Raw genomic sequence first — 16,903 nt, forward strand, 5'->3', positions numbered from 1 at the left:
TACGATGTCTGCAGTGTAACAGTTTATAGTTATGTCTAGCACTGGGACATCATGACACAGACATACACCATAATGTCACACCCAGTCACATTATCCTGACACCTGGCTGACCAGTCCTAACACTAACCTCTTAATTACGAGTGCCTAGCAAAGCACCTGTTAGTACCATTTTTTTAAGTCTCTGGTATTACTTGGCCAGGGTTTAAATCCATGACCTCCTGCATCCAAGGCAAATGCTCTAACCACTATGCCACCGTAGCAGTCAATATTAATAATAGTAATAATAATAATAATAATAATAATATGACTTTATTTAAAGAGGGTGACACAGATGCATGCAACTAAGCCTCAGTTGTATCATCTTTACATTAAAAGCTCATATACATAGTTACACACAGACACACATAACATACATAGTTACACACAGACACACATAACATATACATAGTTACAGACACACATAACATATACATAGTTACACACAGACACATATTAACTCTGTATTGTTAATAAGCTATATTAAAATATAGACATAATAAACGTAAAATTTAAATGAACATACTCCAACTAGGTACACTGTGTGTGTATAGTACAAAAGTAGTGAGAAAACAAAGTTAGTTAACAGGTTCCATTTTCATCCACTGAACTAGATTATAATTAAATGCATTTATATTTGTACTTTCTCTAATTTCCTTTGGGATTCTACTCCAAATCAGTGATCCTGAATATCAAAGATTTAGTTTTGAGATGGAAAAGTGGTTAGCTGAAACTGATCGTCCACTGGGAGTGTTCCCTTGTTTTCTGGCATATAACAATTCATTGCAATATGATGAGGCCATATTGTTGAAACTTTATGCGCAAGTCTAGCTGTTCTCAAAAATATTTGTTTACTTACTGTAATATTTTAATATCCTTTTTTGTATTTGCAGTATCTTCAGCATTAACTAAGACAAGTCTGCAAGCTCTTTTTGCAAATATTCTCTGAAATGTTTCCCCAGCTATTAGTCTATGAATATAGCATTTGTTGTTGTTGTAGTGTTTAACGCCATTTTTCAGCACACGATAGGCTATACATGGCGGTCAGTATTAATGGTGGAGGAAGAACCCGGGAAATCCCCGGAAAGAACCACCGACCCTCGAGAAGCTACTGGCATGCTTTCTCACATACCCACATTGGCCGAATCCGAGACTCGAACCTACGGAGACAGAGGTGAGATGGCAGTGATCTGTAACGGAGAGCGCGTTAGACCACTCGGCCACTCGGGGCCCCAATATAGCATTTGTAATGTATTAACCAATGTATAGTTAAAAAATATGGCCATATCTTGCTAAATAACCATAGACTGTAAAAAAAAAACAGCATTTTGCAGTTCTTGATCTGCCTTTTTGATTCCAATCTTTTTTTTTCTTCACCCAATTAAACTTCACATTTTGAGAACTTGGTGTCAATTACATGCATTCTCATGAATAAATGTGGATGGTCATTTTCAATTAGGACACAAAAGTACTTGAGAAAAGGCAATCAATTTGATTTTGTAATTAAGAGCACGTGAAAATAAAGACATCAAATCCTGGTTCTGTACAGGACTATTCTAGGATGTATCACTGCAATATCAAAAACATCACACTGTCAAATCACTTATGATGCATTATGTATTCAGGCTGCCTTTATTTATTACTTAAATCCAGCTTTAAATTCAGATATTTCCTTCTTTTTACAAATGGAAAAGGAGAATTACCTCCCTGCCACCCCCCTCCAAAAAAAACTTTCAGTTTTATAACAGACTGTAGAAAGTGTACAAATAGTGTAAATCAAAGGCCCAATTTAAAACCTTTGTTTTTAAGTGGGGTTTTGTCTCCCTTTTTTACAACACACACCACCACCCACCTCATCCCTCCGTTAATTCCTTTCCTACCTTTTGATTTGCAACTAACATACAATGGATTGTATACATCCTATCTAACCCACCAAATGTTCCATGTTTCCTCTTGTTATGCAAATGAGGTTCCCGGCCATGCACAGAAAGAGAACATACAGAAAGAGAACAAACAGTGAGAGAACACACAGTAAGAGAACACACAATAAGAGAACACACAGTAAGAAAACACACAGAAAGAGAACACACAATAAGAGAACACACAATAAGAGAACACACAGTAAGAGAACACACAAAAAGAGAACACACAGTAAGAGCCTAGTGTGGAAGTGTTGCCAAAAGATGTATTGGTGTCACATTCTGAACACTGATTAACTTAAATTTATTTTCAATAGCCACTGTAAATGTTATCCTGCTTAAAATAAATTCAGACCAAAGTGATCTTATTCTTTTTACTTACTAATGATTTTTGGCATTACATTTTTACTTCTAACCAATTTAATATTTGAACTGTTAATTGACACTACAAAGGCAGTATTGTGCTCACATTGTGTAATCACATATCTACCTTCCTAACTACAAACGTAACCTCCTGTGACAGGGCATCCAAGACATAAATGAATAAAGTCGTCTATTCTATCAAAGTCAAGTAAATGGTATTACTGTATCTCTGTATGAAACTAATGTTGCTGTATGATCATTGTTCTTACAATCTCCTGGAAAAGCTAGTACCAATGTCCATCTATATAAGCCAAATTTTAGCAGGTGAAAGTCACATGCTTTGAGTAACCTTGCAGTCACACCTAGGCACCATTCATGCATCAATAATTACCTGGATTAACAACGAGAGGTGGGACCAGACCACACTCACCCAATTCCTGTACTCATTCACATGGATGATACAGAGTACAGAGGGTAATATAGCGCAATATTCTGTCATTAAAATGAAATGCTGACCACAAAATAAACATATTTATTCCCACTTTGAACTGTTCTGGGTCAGCAAGAACATTTTGAGTAGGCTAGATGTATATATAGGTCTAGCATGAATGAAAGAATATAAAATGTGGGTAATAATGACTCTCCTTTGGTTTTAGGACCTAATGGTACATTCTGTTATCAAGCTTTGTGACTGAAACATAAACAACACCAAAGAAATGAACTTTTAAACAAAAAACTTGGAAGGAGGTCACAGAGGCCTCTTTTGGCAAAAAGGTTGTCTAGCTTATCATGATGCATCCAACACATCCAGTTTCATGTTTCATGGTTATACAGTATGCCAAAAACTCAGTGTGCTCAAAAAGTAAAGCAATGCCAGGAAAGGATGAAATATTGGCCATGACAGCTTCTATTGTTATCAAAGTGTTGTAGAGGCATATCTAATCATCAGTATTATAATAATAACATTAACACTACCAGAAAAATGAACAACAAACATAAAATTCAATAAAAGTCAATAAGGCTTTAAAAATAAAAAGGTGTTTCCTGGTTTTAAAATATATAAAACAATATATATAGATATATCATTATCATTAGTATATATAATGTACCAAGTTCAAGTGCTGGGTTAAACCAGCTCAATAAGATGCACATATCAACCTTTGCAATTTGTTTTTACAATTTTTTTTAAACTTTGGGGCAAAAAAGTGTTGTCAGGAACAAAAAACAGGGATGGCTGGCCAACTGGAAACATAGCTTTTTGGCCTAAAGCCTAATATATGGCACATCATCAACCAAATACTGAAATGAATGAACTCTGCAAATAAAGATACTTCATGACTTTATATAGAATTGTATAGAGCAAACATAAAAAACCCATGTAGTCTGGAGCTCATTGCAATAACTTAAAATTTTAACTAAAGGTTACAGTGACCTTTTTAGTTTAATGATTACAGCATGTACAGTAAAAACTTTAAGTGAACCAAAGTCAGCGAAAAGCAAAATACAGGTCACAATGACCATCGTTTGTTATAAGGGTACAGTACTAACATGGACGAATGCCATCACCAAGTCTGTGAAGCAAGAAATATTGGTCAGCAACTTCTGTCATGAAAGTTCAATCATCCAAGAAAAATGGTCCAATATATATATATTTTTCTCTTCTTTACAACACACACACATATATATACACACACACCACATACATTAAAAATAGAATGGCTTTTAAAGTGTTGGTATAAAGCAAATTGATATCTAATTACTATTGGTATATCAAATTGTGATCCACCCCTGATGCAATAATACAAATAAATAAACATTCTTTCAACTGCCGGCCTATAGATTAATGCTGAATTTCCACTCATTAATCATGAATGACATGAAAAATAACGATAAAAGGTATTAATAGTCCCTGTTTTCTAAATGAAATTAAATGGTACATATTTCATCAGAATCCTTTCTTTTTTCCATTCCCCTCTCCCCTCTCGTACGTAAAGGGACAAAATAAGAACAAATCTGAATAAGAGAGAAAAACAAAATGCGCTTGATGAAAACATTGAAACTGAATTTGTACCAAGTAACCTATTATAATATGGTTCATGGTACCAGTATGTTTACACTTTCCTTGGGATCTATGAACAGTGTTCATAATGTCAATGATACACAGTTGCAATAGCCAGTTGACACTATATGTTAAATTTGTTGGTTAAGAGGCACACATACTGTATTATATTTCATGCACTGTTGTTTCTGAAACCTATTAAAATATTCTAAAAATTGATTATTAATTATTCAATTTGAACATATCCAAACAAATATGAGCATTGGGGATTTTCTCTTGTGTTATCCAACAATGTCTCTGGACCTATGAATGATGGTTGTGTCAAACTGTCCAAAGAGAGAGAGAAGGAGAGAGAGAGAGAATTTTATAGTCCTGATCAATGTTAATTAGAACAGAATAATGACTTAGATCAACTGTAGATATATTAGAACATTTTAATTACCTCTTGTTAGTTTATCATTTCGCTTAGTTTCTATTCCACGCTAATTTCCATATGCCATTACTTGAAAGCCTAGCATTCACGTTCAGTGTGCAAGAAGCTAACCGTGTTTGTAGTGCACTACTTTCTTCATAAAAACCAACTTTCATGTTTAAATCATAACTGTCTTATTCTGATTTCATTAATATGAATAAAAATAGATACTCAAAAACAAAACAATCAACTTATCAGTTTGCATATGTGATTGTGAACAACAACAAAAGGAATAGAACTACATTTTGTAATGGATCCACATGAATGGAAGTGAGACGTGAGTGATCTGTACAAGCAAGCACCTTAAACCACATGGTCACCTGGGAATGTGAGTTCATTTACACGGTCAATACACAGTTGCCAGGAGCATATCTTAACTCCGTTCAAAGGGCAACTATGTGTATTTGTATGTGATATAAATAAAATATATTTATGTTACTGTGTACACTGTATCAATGATATGCCACGAGATGAATACATTTTTCATTAAAAGGAAACTTGGCAAGCTTTGTTTCCTTTTAAAGAAAAATGTATACATCTTGTGGCATATCATTGATACAGCATACATACTATACATATACACACAAACACTGGGCAAAAAGCAGTTCATGAGCTAAAAGAAAAAATTTAACCTCAGTCTTAATATATGAAAAGCAGGTCACAGTGACCTTATGTGATAATGGCATGGTATTAATAGCAATACATATAATCATATACTTTGATTAATAAACAAAAGACACAAAATTTATCCAAAGTTACCAATGCATAAAATACATGTCACAGTGACCTGCATTTGTCATGAGCGTGTAGTATTTGATCAAGAAACATCCACTCAACAAGTTCCATGATTCCTTGTGTAAGACTATACATGTGTATATAGTGTGCAAAAAAACCCAAGCTAAACATAAAAACTAACAGTGTACAACTGATATAGAAGCCCCAGGTGGCCATGTGGTTTAAGGTGCTCACTTGTGCAGATCACTCACACCTCACTTCCATCCATGTGGTTTAAGGTGCTCACTTGTGCAGATCACTCACACCTCACTTCCGTCCATGTGGGTTTCAGTCTCAGGCTCAGCAAATGTGGGTATTTGAGAAAAGCTTGCCATTAGCTTAATTCCCATGGGTCAGTAGTACTTCGTTAAGTTTTCCCAGGTTTATTCTCTACCAGATATAATGGCTACCACATATAGCCTATCATACTTATGTACATGTACAAACAAAAAAATTTAGCCCCATCCCCTTGGGGAAAGGTGCCATGAAAGCCACTCTAAACTGTTGCCTGGGATATAAGAAAGATTGATTGATATTGATTGAAGGTGTGCATATGAACATGCTTTATCAGTGATGCCAGGGATAACTTAATACTACTGTATACTATTACAAGTAATACATCAGAATGGCAGGGAATAGCTTATGTTTATTTATGTACTGATACTAACAAAATATTAAATGTTAATTGTAAATAACAAATGTAGTAAAAATAAGTTACTTTCCAACAGAACAGTACTGCAGTTAACTTCTACCTGTCACTCGAATAAGCACAGCTAGGGTTTGAAGCTGAAAACACCCCTGCTGTGCCCTTGGTCTTACTGCTCGAAAACCACCAATGAAAACCTCACTGCATTTCAAAATATAACTGACAGCTATGTAGTTTCAAGTTCCTGTTATAAACCATCATGGCTTGTGACTGTCTCTTTCCTAAATAATGGGCCAAAGAAAATGATCTTTGCCTGATGAGTCTTCAAAGTTTAAAATGCATTTTTTACATGGCTCTGTCAAAGATGTAGATCTAACATTACAAACCTGGACTAAACACAAAACTGCGGACTCAGATCCTGAAAAGTTCCGCAATGTTCAGCAGCTCATAGCACTAAACTGCGGACTCAGATCCTGAAAAGTTCCGCAATGTTCAGCAGCTCATAGCACTAAACTGCGGACTCAGATCCTGAAAAGTTCCGCAATGTTCAGCAGCTCATAGCACTAAACTGCGGACTCAGATCCTGAAAAGTTCCGCAATGTTCAGCAGCTCATAGCACTAAACTGCGGACTCAGATCCTGAAAAGTTCCGCAATGTTCAGCAGCTCATAGCACTAAACTGCGGACTCAGATCCTGAAAAGTTCCACAATGTTCAGCAGCTCATAGACTAAACTGCGGACTCAGATCCTGAAAAGTTCCGCAATGTTCAGCAGCTCATAGCACTAAACTGCGGACTCAGATCCTGAAAAGTTCCGCAATGTTCAGCAGCTCATAGCACTAAACTGCGGACTCAGATCCTGAAAAGTTCCGCAATGTTCAGCAGCTCATAGCACTAAACTGCGGACTCAGATCCTGAAAAGTTCTGCAATGTTCAGCAGCTCATAGCCAAATATATGCAATTTCACACAAGTATAAACTTTACACAATAGCTGTCCTACCCCTTAGCATAATTATTTCTGATCTATTTTCATGTCAGTAACCACTTAAAATGCACTCATCATTTTCACTGTTCTTTCCTTGCATTTAACATCTTACCCAGATAAAACTAGTATTGTTAATTAGTATGGATGTGCATTTTTGTTTCATTAAAATGTTTTTTTCTTTTCAGTGTCTGTTGAAATAAGAAAAAGAAGCCTCAAAAACATGTCCACTGAGAAAATGGTTGAACGGCATGTTATATCCTCCCTGTTGCATATCAACAACCAATGGTAGATATGAGACGTGACATCTTTCACAAGCTGGTGCCAAATAAAATGGCAAAATCACTTGTCTGGCAGCATTTCTGGCTGAATTTGTTCAAGAACAATGGAAAATTAATCAACAACCATATCATTTTTTAGGAATGTAATGTGGAGGTAAAAATTCTTGTGTGGGACAACAAAACTTGACTGTTCATGTTCACCAACATCATCTAATCCAATTAAGCCACCACTACCACAAGAAACTAGAAAATATAAATTAAACAGAATCCTATCTCAATTAGACTCTCTCACTTGAATGGATACAATTTCAAATCATTGTTCACAGAAAGAGCATGGGCAAATAAAGTGTCTTTTGGATTTTAATGTAGCTTTAATAATTTTTCAGTCATATTGCAGGGTTTTCAACAGACGCGAACCCTCAGGTTTTGACACATGGAATTTAAAAATGACCCATTTTTGACAAATGGAAATTTTGACTTGTGCATCTTTTTAATGATTGTAGATTTGAGCTGGAACATCAATCTTAATTAACCTTGATTCGCTTCCAGCTTAGTTTCTTACCAAGAGTTTGCTGTCCATAATAAATTTACTGTTGAAGGCACTGATTGACGTCTGCTATCCATAACAAATTTACTATAGAAGGCACTGATTGACATCTGCTGTCCATAACAAATTTGCTGTAGAAGGCACTGATTGACATCTGCTGTCCATAACAAATTTACTGTAGAAGGCACTGATTGACGTCTGCTGTCCATAACAAATTTACTGTAGAAGGCACTGATTGACATCTGCTGTCCATAACAAATTTACTGTAGAAGGCACTGATTGACATCTGCTGTCCATAACAAGTTTACTGTAGAAGGCACTGATTGACGTCTGCTGTCCATAACAAATTTACTGTAGAAGGCACTGATTGACATCTGCTGTCCATAACAAATTTATTGTAGAAGGCACTGATTGATGTCTGCTGTCCATAACAAATTTACTGTAGAAGGCACTGATTAATATCTGCTGTCCATAACAAATTTACTGTAGAAGGCACTGGTTGACATCTGCTCGACAATAGTTTACACCTTGGTGGCCAATACTATCACACCAGTGGAAGATGTACATGAACTGGGCGGATTTTTTTTAGATTAAATTTTAAGTTTATGATGGAAGAAGCGGAAACAATTATGACATGAATGGACTGCCTTTTGATCAAATATCAGCACTGGTATGTTTGGACATAAAATTATAATCAACTGGTCAGAAGAAGGCATATCATTATGGCAGGTCACAAAGCTGGGTTTTAACTGAAGTGGACCAACTTTAATCATTTTATTGGCAAGTTGCTTCATATAGCGGGATGTTTAAAAGTTCATAATCATCTATGACTTCACTGGATTCATTTCTGTTAAAATATCCTCATTTTTTTATTGCACTTGAAACTATAATCAGACAAAACAGGAATATATGGCTTCTTGCTAAGCAGTTTTTGGCATGGGGTTGTGTTTTATTCACGAATAATTTGCTTAGATCAGCAAAACATTTAAAATATTTAACGTTTTAATAATGGTTAATTTAGAAAAAAATTGAATGGACATAACACTCAGTGCATACATCTGTACTTTAAAATCACAATGGCGCAAAGAAGTATATTTTCTTTTCTGTCTCTATCTTGGAAACAACCTGGCACTGACAAACTTTCTGACCATGAGACTCCGAAATTTTTCATCACTATATAAACGTAAAAGCCACAATTGCAGTATTCTGATATACAAAGAAGTGTACCTTGTGAAAGGAATGATACTTTTCTGAATATTAAATCGCTGATGAATTTACTAGTACCATAATTTCTCTTAAATTTGTCGGCTCTGAGAAGAGTCAATCTCCAAAATTTGTTAGAAAATTTAAGGACGAGTGGAAAGGTGAATTGACAATTCTGTGATGTACACCAGTGATATTTGAATAATATATAACCTTCATAGTTGTATGGGTATATTTTTGCATATAAAATGATTTGATCAGTTGATAAAAGAATATGCTGAAAAGTTGAAAGTGAAATAAAGTATAAAATGATCCTCTGACTGTTTCATTTACAAAATATACACACAATAACACAGATAGAAAGAAAAACACTTACAAAATGAGATTGTATATTACTTGCTTAAAATACTGAACAGGTATTTCTCATTATTCAACATCAGACAAGAATTGTTAAACATCATTTGTTTCCATCAATAACAAGAAATCCAAGCCATGGGCTCATGACTGTCCAAAATAATGACTCTTGTGATTTTAGTTTTGACTCTTGAGATTTTCATTTTGACTTCTGCGATTTTGTGGTCAAGGGTCAACTGTCTCTTCAGTTTGGAAATCTGTTGATAACCCTGTATCGCCACAATGTCTGTGGTGTGACAGTTTATAGTGATGTCTAGCACTGGGGCATCATGTTGCAGACATGTCCCACCCAGTCACATTATCCTGACACCAGTCCGACCACTAACCTCTTAATGCTGAGCACAAAGTGAGGCAGCTGCAAGTAACATTTTTATAAGTCTTTGGTATGGCTCAGCCGGGGTTCAAACCCGTGACCTCTCTCACCTGAGGCAGATGCTCTAACCACTAGGCTACCATAGCGGTCACAGGGGCAGAAAAACAAAACTGCCTAAGAAAACTGGACAAGTAGAAGTTACTACCAGACAAACATGAAAGCCCAGTCGTCAACCAAAAATATTTTTTAAACTGAGCATGTTATGAATTAGGAATGATGTTGTCCCTCAGAGTACCTATAGCAGGATGTTCAAATTATCTTCATATAATTCTGTAGTTGAGATGGTGCTGGGAGACTGCTGCTTTCGGTAGGTGGTCTAAATAAAGCACATGTCTGGTATTCATAATCTGATTAAGTAATCACAATCCATAACACCAGCCCCTTGGGGAGAACATTTAACAAAACAATACTCACGAATGTTTGTCTTCTGTCAATACATAAGCCAAGAAATCAGTTTCTTTCATCTTCAAAGTGACACAATATCTATGATCTAGTAAATGTATCACACTATCACAATGGTTTCTTTGAGTAATTGGCACTCGTTGTACACCATAGGACATTTCCTTCTGTTGGATAGCATTAGCAAAAGGAATATGGAACCACCACTGTTTCTGCATGCTACATTGGCTTGTGGGGTAATAGCTAAACAGGAATTCCACATGGAAAGTTAACAGGTCCTTGACAGACTGTTGACACAAGATTAACAGTGTTGGATTGTCAGATTAAAGATACCATAAATTGTAATGATGTAAACTCAGATAAACATGAAATATTTTTAAGTTTCTGATCTGCAGTGGACAAGTAACAGAAAACAATACATCATAACCGCAAGAATGGGAGAGTTTTTCTCTCAAGATTTGGGGTTTCTCCTGTCTCTCCTTTCACTAACCGAAACTCCAGTGTATGCAAAATCATTACTGAAAAATTTATTTTTTCCCCCACATATTGGTTCCAACATAGTATATTTACAGCAATACTGCCTGTGATCATGTGACTGTGAACTGGCTTAGGCAGGGCAAGACAATGTAATTGCTAACTTCACATTTTGATCCTGTCAGCAGGGTCTGCTGGCTTCATTGTTTGAAGCTTGTTGTAAAGGAGTATGCTATGCTTGTGCAGAAGTAATTCTGAAAGGTTGTTATTGTTGTCGGGTTAACGCCATTTTTCAGCACACGATAAGCTTTGTATGGCAGCCAGTATTAATGGCGGAGGAAGAACCCTGGGAAGAACCACGGACCCATGAGAAGCTACTGGCAAGCTTTCTCACATACCCACATTGGCCGAATCCTAGACTCGAACCCACGCAGACAGAGGTGAGATGGCAGTGATCCATAACGGACAGCGCTTTAGACCACTCTGCCACTCAGGGCCCCCTTCAGAGGCAGTACTGGCAAGATAAATAGTGTTATTATGGAAGACATACTTGATGTATGACTGACACAATTTTCATTTAGGAACGACTATATATCATAAAAAGTCTATTGATGAAAACTGTATGCAGTTTATAGCCATCCATTTCGGGAAAAGTAGAGATATCACTTTCAAGATGTAATTTTCCGTTCAGAAGGAATAGCAGTAACACGATTTTCAAGATACCCGTTGTAATGTCAGACAAGCAATGTTGTCATTTAAGACCAACTGGACATCATATGAAGTTTTCTAGTGAAAACCCCACATCAATATCACTTTCTGTTCAAGTAGAGTGCTGATAACAAGATTTTCAAAATGGCTGCCATGGCAACCATATTGGATGTCAGATTGGCACCATTTTTGTTTAGGACCAGCCAGAGATTATTGGAAGTCTTTCAGTGCAAACATCATGGTGATAAAAGTATGCATTCAAGAGTAGTGACAAGTTTCATGATGGCTGCCATGTCTGCCATATTGGATGTCAGATCAGCACCATTTTAATATGGAACAAATTAGACATCACGCGTAGGCTTTGCTGAAAACCTCATGTTGATATTACTGCTCATTCAGGACAAGTAGCAGTAACAATATTTTCAAGATGGCCACCGTTATGGCCAAATTGGTTATCTGAGCAAAAGCATTTTCATTTGTCTGTGTAAAGTTTCAAGGCAATCCTCCATGTAGTTTAGACGGAATAGCAATAATAACTTTCTGCTTACAGATGGACAATGGACAACAGACCATACCATAAACTCTTCTGGTCTATGACCAGTAGAGCTACATGTGAAAATAGTTTTTTTTACCCTTTTCCCGACCAGCGCTATTTTTTGCCTGTTGACCCAATACATTTCTTTCATCAAAGGTATTTTTAAAAAAAGAACCCTGGATTTTATCACTTTTGGGACTAGTCTGGACTTTAATTTGTTTGAACATAAAACAATTAGATACAGTGCTCATGAAGTACGCTTTCTATTCCAATATTTTTAACAACCAACTGGACATCACCCTGAAAACAAGATTCAATAACGGTTACCTTTTGAATGCTGTTCACAAAACATGCCAGCTTTAAATTTACAACAAGTTATATCAGACAAGTGCAAATTATTTAAATAATTATAGATAGTGAATATTGTATAGCACTTGTGTTGTTGAGCAAGGAATCAAATTAGGTCAGGCAACCATGGTTAAAGTTTTAGTAAACTGATGGGGATAAAAATGACAAAAAGAAAATGTTATTCTGACCAACCTACCCAAATTTTTAAAGCATGAAACTGTAAACATTCTTGTATGTTTGAAAGACTGATGGTAATAAAAGCTTCAACTACTGTTTTTTCTTCTGTTTCCAACGCTTTACTTTTATGCCTATTTTCCTTACCAAAGTAAATGTCAGTAAATTCAAATGACTACATATTTTTGAAAATGGGCTTTTACAGCCACCATGTAATTTTCTTTAAAAAAGATATGCTGACAGCTTCGCAGCATAAAAATATTAATCTCTTGTTGTGTGGTCTGAATCTATGGAGTTAGAGTAACACACAATGATTATTTTTCACCATGGCATCATGTAACCTTTGTGCAACAGACACACGTTTCCTTAAAGAAAAGTATCCAATACTTCTGGTGACTATGGCAACCATAGATCACAAGTCAGAAACCACATAACTGATATTAACTCATTCGGCCCCAGAGGTTTTTGTCGTTTTTGCCTGAAATGTGCGTAGGAAAGACATTTGGGGGGCTATTTCTGAATACATCGTAATACATCGGTTTTCAACAGTTTTTCCATGAGAATAATGCCTAGTTGTATTAGAAACATCATTTTCCATTGGTTATTATGCTTGCACATGAGCAAAAGGGTAAAAGTTGGAGTTCTTTTTTTTTTTTTTTTGGCTTAATGGACCCATCATTTTCGTATGGAGACCGCAATTTATTCCAAATGCCCACCTTATCCTAGTTTTTGCAAAGGTTCACCTGTCTGTGTGCAGTTAAGACCAGTATGCCTTAGAAATGAGGCCAAAAGGTCTAAAATCCAGATCCAAAATCGCATTCCGATCTCAAGCGAATTTTGGGTGGAAAAAAAATGGGTCCAAAAACTGAGGTTTTTCTCTCTGTATTTTGTAGTGCAACTAGAACTCCAGATTATCTGATATCATTTTAGAGCTATATCTGTCGCTTCCTTTTAATACCACCCACGTTGGTGTATCTTAAATGACCTTGATGCTGCAGAGCTTGGAAGTAGGGTACAGCCTCATCATGCCTACAGATGGGATCAGGGCCAAATCGGTTAATGTCAACAGATCTTAAAAACAAGATGACTTCATATTTAACAGGATTTACTTCAATCAGAAAAGTCATCAGAACAAATCTAGCATATATGACTAACAGTTAGACTTTAAACTATGCAACAGCATTAAGGCCAAAAAAAATGTTTCCTATTGCAGGTTGTTATTTCTTTTCTACCTTGGATGGAGGAAAAAGTGCAAGGCTTAACAATGAGAAACTGGGACAGACAGCCAACTGAAAACATACATCGGGGAGGGGCCTAATATGGACTGGCAAATATTCTTGTTGTCATTGTTTTTATAGAGTTTAACACCATTTTTCAGCACAAGATACATGGTGGTCAGTATAAATGGTGGAGGAAGATCCAAGGAAAACCTGGAAAGAACCACTGACCCATGAGAAGCTACTGGCAAGCTTTATCACATACCCACATTTGCCAAGACTAAATATTCTTCAAAACTGGCCTCCAACTACCCCAGCAATGTGCTCAGAACATAGCTTTGGGGCATTGTGCAATAGGAAAAATGAATCCCTCCATAGATTTTAACTTAGATTTATATTTTATTGCATTTTTCTTGCTCACCATCATCAAAATCCCTTAGTTTAAGCCTCTTAACATCTGAGCTGATTTCAATGTTGGTAAAAAAAAGGGTATACATCAGGAAATCCCAAGTTATTTTTGGATGAGACATTTTTCTACAATTCTTTAAATTGTCAAACTTGATCATCCTGTTCTAGCAGCCAAATCCAAAATTGAAAAAGCACCAGTTTAAAGAAAATCCTTCTGCTACCAACATTTGAAACACCTGCTCGAACGGTCACAAAATCATGAAAACAACTGGTATGGCCGGTATAACATTGTTATGACGAGTAATGTTATGTAAATTGTCATTTGTTTTACAAAAGAAGCTTATATAGTCTTTAGCATATTAAAGAAATCACAAATCGGGGCTCCCAGTGGCTGAGTTGCCTAAAGTGCTCACCTTTACTGATCTCACCTCAATCCACATGAGTTTGAGTCTCTCACTCGACCAATGTGGATATGAGAAAGCTACCAGTAGCTTCCCGTGAGTCAGTGGTTCTTAAATGGGATTACACACAAGAGTTCTTCCACGAGTTACAATGACCACAATAAATAGCCTATCTTGCACTGAAAAATGGTGTTAAACCCCAAACAACAACAACAAATAACAAATAAACATGTTAAATACAGACTCTTAATGTAATAATCCAAATCATGGGAAAGTTTTTAATAAATATATATCCAGTTGTGACGTGATCACATTTTGTCTTGCACTGTTTACAAATGTTGATGATTCATGAAACATTTCATTTGATTGCTGTTTCAGTTTTGGACATAGCTGCTAATGATGAAAGCGCAACTTACAAATTTGTTAAAGAAAATGACATTAAACAATAATTGCCAGCCTTCATTAACTTCCATACAAGTGCTGGAATTATTTCAATTGATAACCTGGTGAAATACAGTTCTCATAAAGGCCTTTCTTCAAACCTGTTTTTGGATTATAAAAAAGACCATTTTACAAAGAAAGTAAGAAACTATCAATAAAACTGGTAGAATCGTTTTCTCTGAAAACTGAGCTTTTTTTCCAGAGCCTTATTTGGATATTACTGACATACTGAAATAAAATATGCATTAATGCAATCTTAATTCTTACCCAGTTTAAATTATGCCATCTATGTCATGTATGCCTTGTTTCTGTTATATCTGGTCAATGAATAATGTTTTTTCACTGCAAAAACCTGGGAGTCATTGTCATTTGTATACATGACAGACACTAATGTCGACACCAAGTGAAGTAAGGCATTTGCATGAACGAAACTCATACTTTTATGACATGTATTATTTATTTAAATAAACAACTGAGCTGACACCCAAAAGACATTCTTAATTGGGTTAGAAGATGAGTGCATGTTGTCAATTCTGGTATCTTTTTTTTTTTCACTGCCAGAAACGAACGCTTATACAGTATAGCAAGGACGCCTTTTTGAGCATACCGCCCTGGCCACCTTTCAAATTCCTATCCAATTAAAATTCTGCTCGCTAGCTTACCTACTGTACTTGACTTGCAGAAGCAATGGGTCTTTTGTCCTTGCCAAATCCTTTGTTTTGAATATGTTGTTTTTCCACAGGCGGGAGAATTTGACACTAGTTAAGCTTAAAGCAACCGCCCCTTTCTTGTTGTCGGTTTCGACTGGTTTGCAAGCTAATGCACAAACCTAAGCGATTAACCGGTCTATAGCTGACTTTCGGAGAGCCTTTATCCGGAAAAACAATTGACAAACCTTTACTTACTAAAAGCTATTAATTCTGTGCAGACAGATGAATTTGACATTTTTTGTGTCATGTAAACAGTGTGGTATGGATATGTTTTATTATTTTGCTTCAGGCTCACTTTTCTTTTCACAGGGTATTAGCTCTGTCTCCATAATTTATATATGTAACAATTTTGTCATACCAGTTAAAATTTAAACTTTCTTCAAGATTACTGAATCAAACATATGTCTTCTACATTAAAAATAGATATTTACGTTACTCTGCCCAATTTTTATCAATTACGTCTTTAGTAAATATCTCGCTAATGTTTTCTGCATACATCTGTCGGAACTTTTATAGTAGACGCTTTGTGACAAAAAAAAATGAACATTTGCATTTTGTAATAGTTAGAATTTGTGTGACATTGCTGATTGTATGAACAACAGTATAATTATAATTTAACTTAATATCCTACAATTGCCTCCTTCCTTTCTATTTCTTCTTAATCTATGACTGAACATATCTTATGTCACTGGATTATGATCTCTACAAAATTAAAATGCTCTTGGATAAATAGCAAGGTACCCTTTGAAGCATCATGGGAGGCACGGAGACCAAGCTCTTGGATAAATAGCCCGGTAGTCTTTGAAGCATCATGGGAGGCACTGAGACCAGGCTCTTGGATAAATATAACCCGGTACCCTTTGAAGCATCATGCAAGGTCCGGAAGACCAGGCTCTTGGATAAATGTTTACTTTAAACACTCCAAAAAAGGAACCGGTCTTAAACTTTTAACGTGATTTATGGCCAGACATCTTGCGTGACCTCTGCGCAAGAACAATAATTTTAATAACAGCATCATTCC

The 16,903-nt window shown here is 36.0% G+C and overlaps 1 protein-coding gene and 1 long non-coding RNA gene across 2 annotated transcripts in view; one reads left to right on the forward strand and one right to left on the reverse strand.

The window, feature by feature from the left end:
• LOC149792502 (uncharacterized) overlaps positions 1-9,593 on the forward strand; it is a 142,901-nt gene extending 133,308 nt beyond the window's left edge. The window contains exon 2 of the long non-coding RNA XR_016423580.1: positions 7,438-9,593. This is a non-coding gene — a long non-coding RNA (uncharacterized LOC149792502). The remainder of the gene's footprint in view (positions 1-7,437) is intronic.
• Positions 1-16,072, reverse strand: part of LOC149792501 (uncharacterized) — a 250,958-nt gene extending 234,886 nt beyond the window's left edge. Inside the window, exon 1 of the mRNA XM_089971093.1 lies at positions 15,835-16,072. The gene's annotated coding sequence lies outside the window, so the exon portion shown is untranslated. The remainder of the gene's footprint in view (positions 1-15,834) is intronic.
• Between the last annotated feature and the right edge of the window lie 831 nt (positions 16,073-16,903).

The sequence above is a fragment of the Sinohyriopsis cumingii genome, chromosome 9, assembly GCF_028554795.1.
Source record: "Sinohyriopsis cumingii isolate HCF-2022 chromosome 9, ASM2855479v2, whole genome shotgun sequence".
Taxonomy (NCBI): domain Eukaryota; kingdom Metazoa; phylum Mollusca; class Bivalvia; order Unionida; family Unionidae; genus Sinohyriopsis; species Sinohyriopsis cumingii.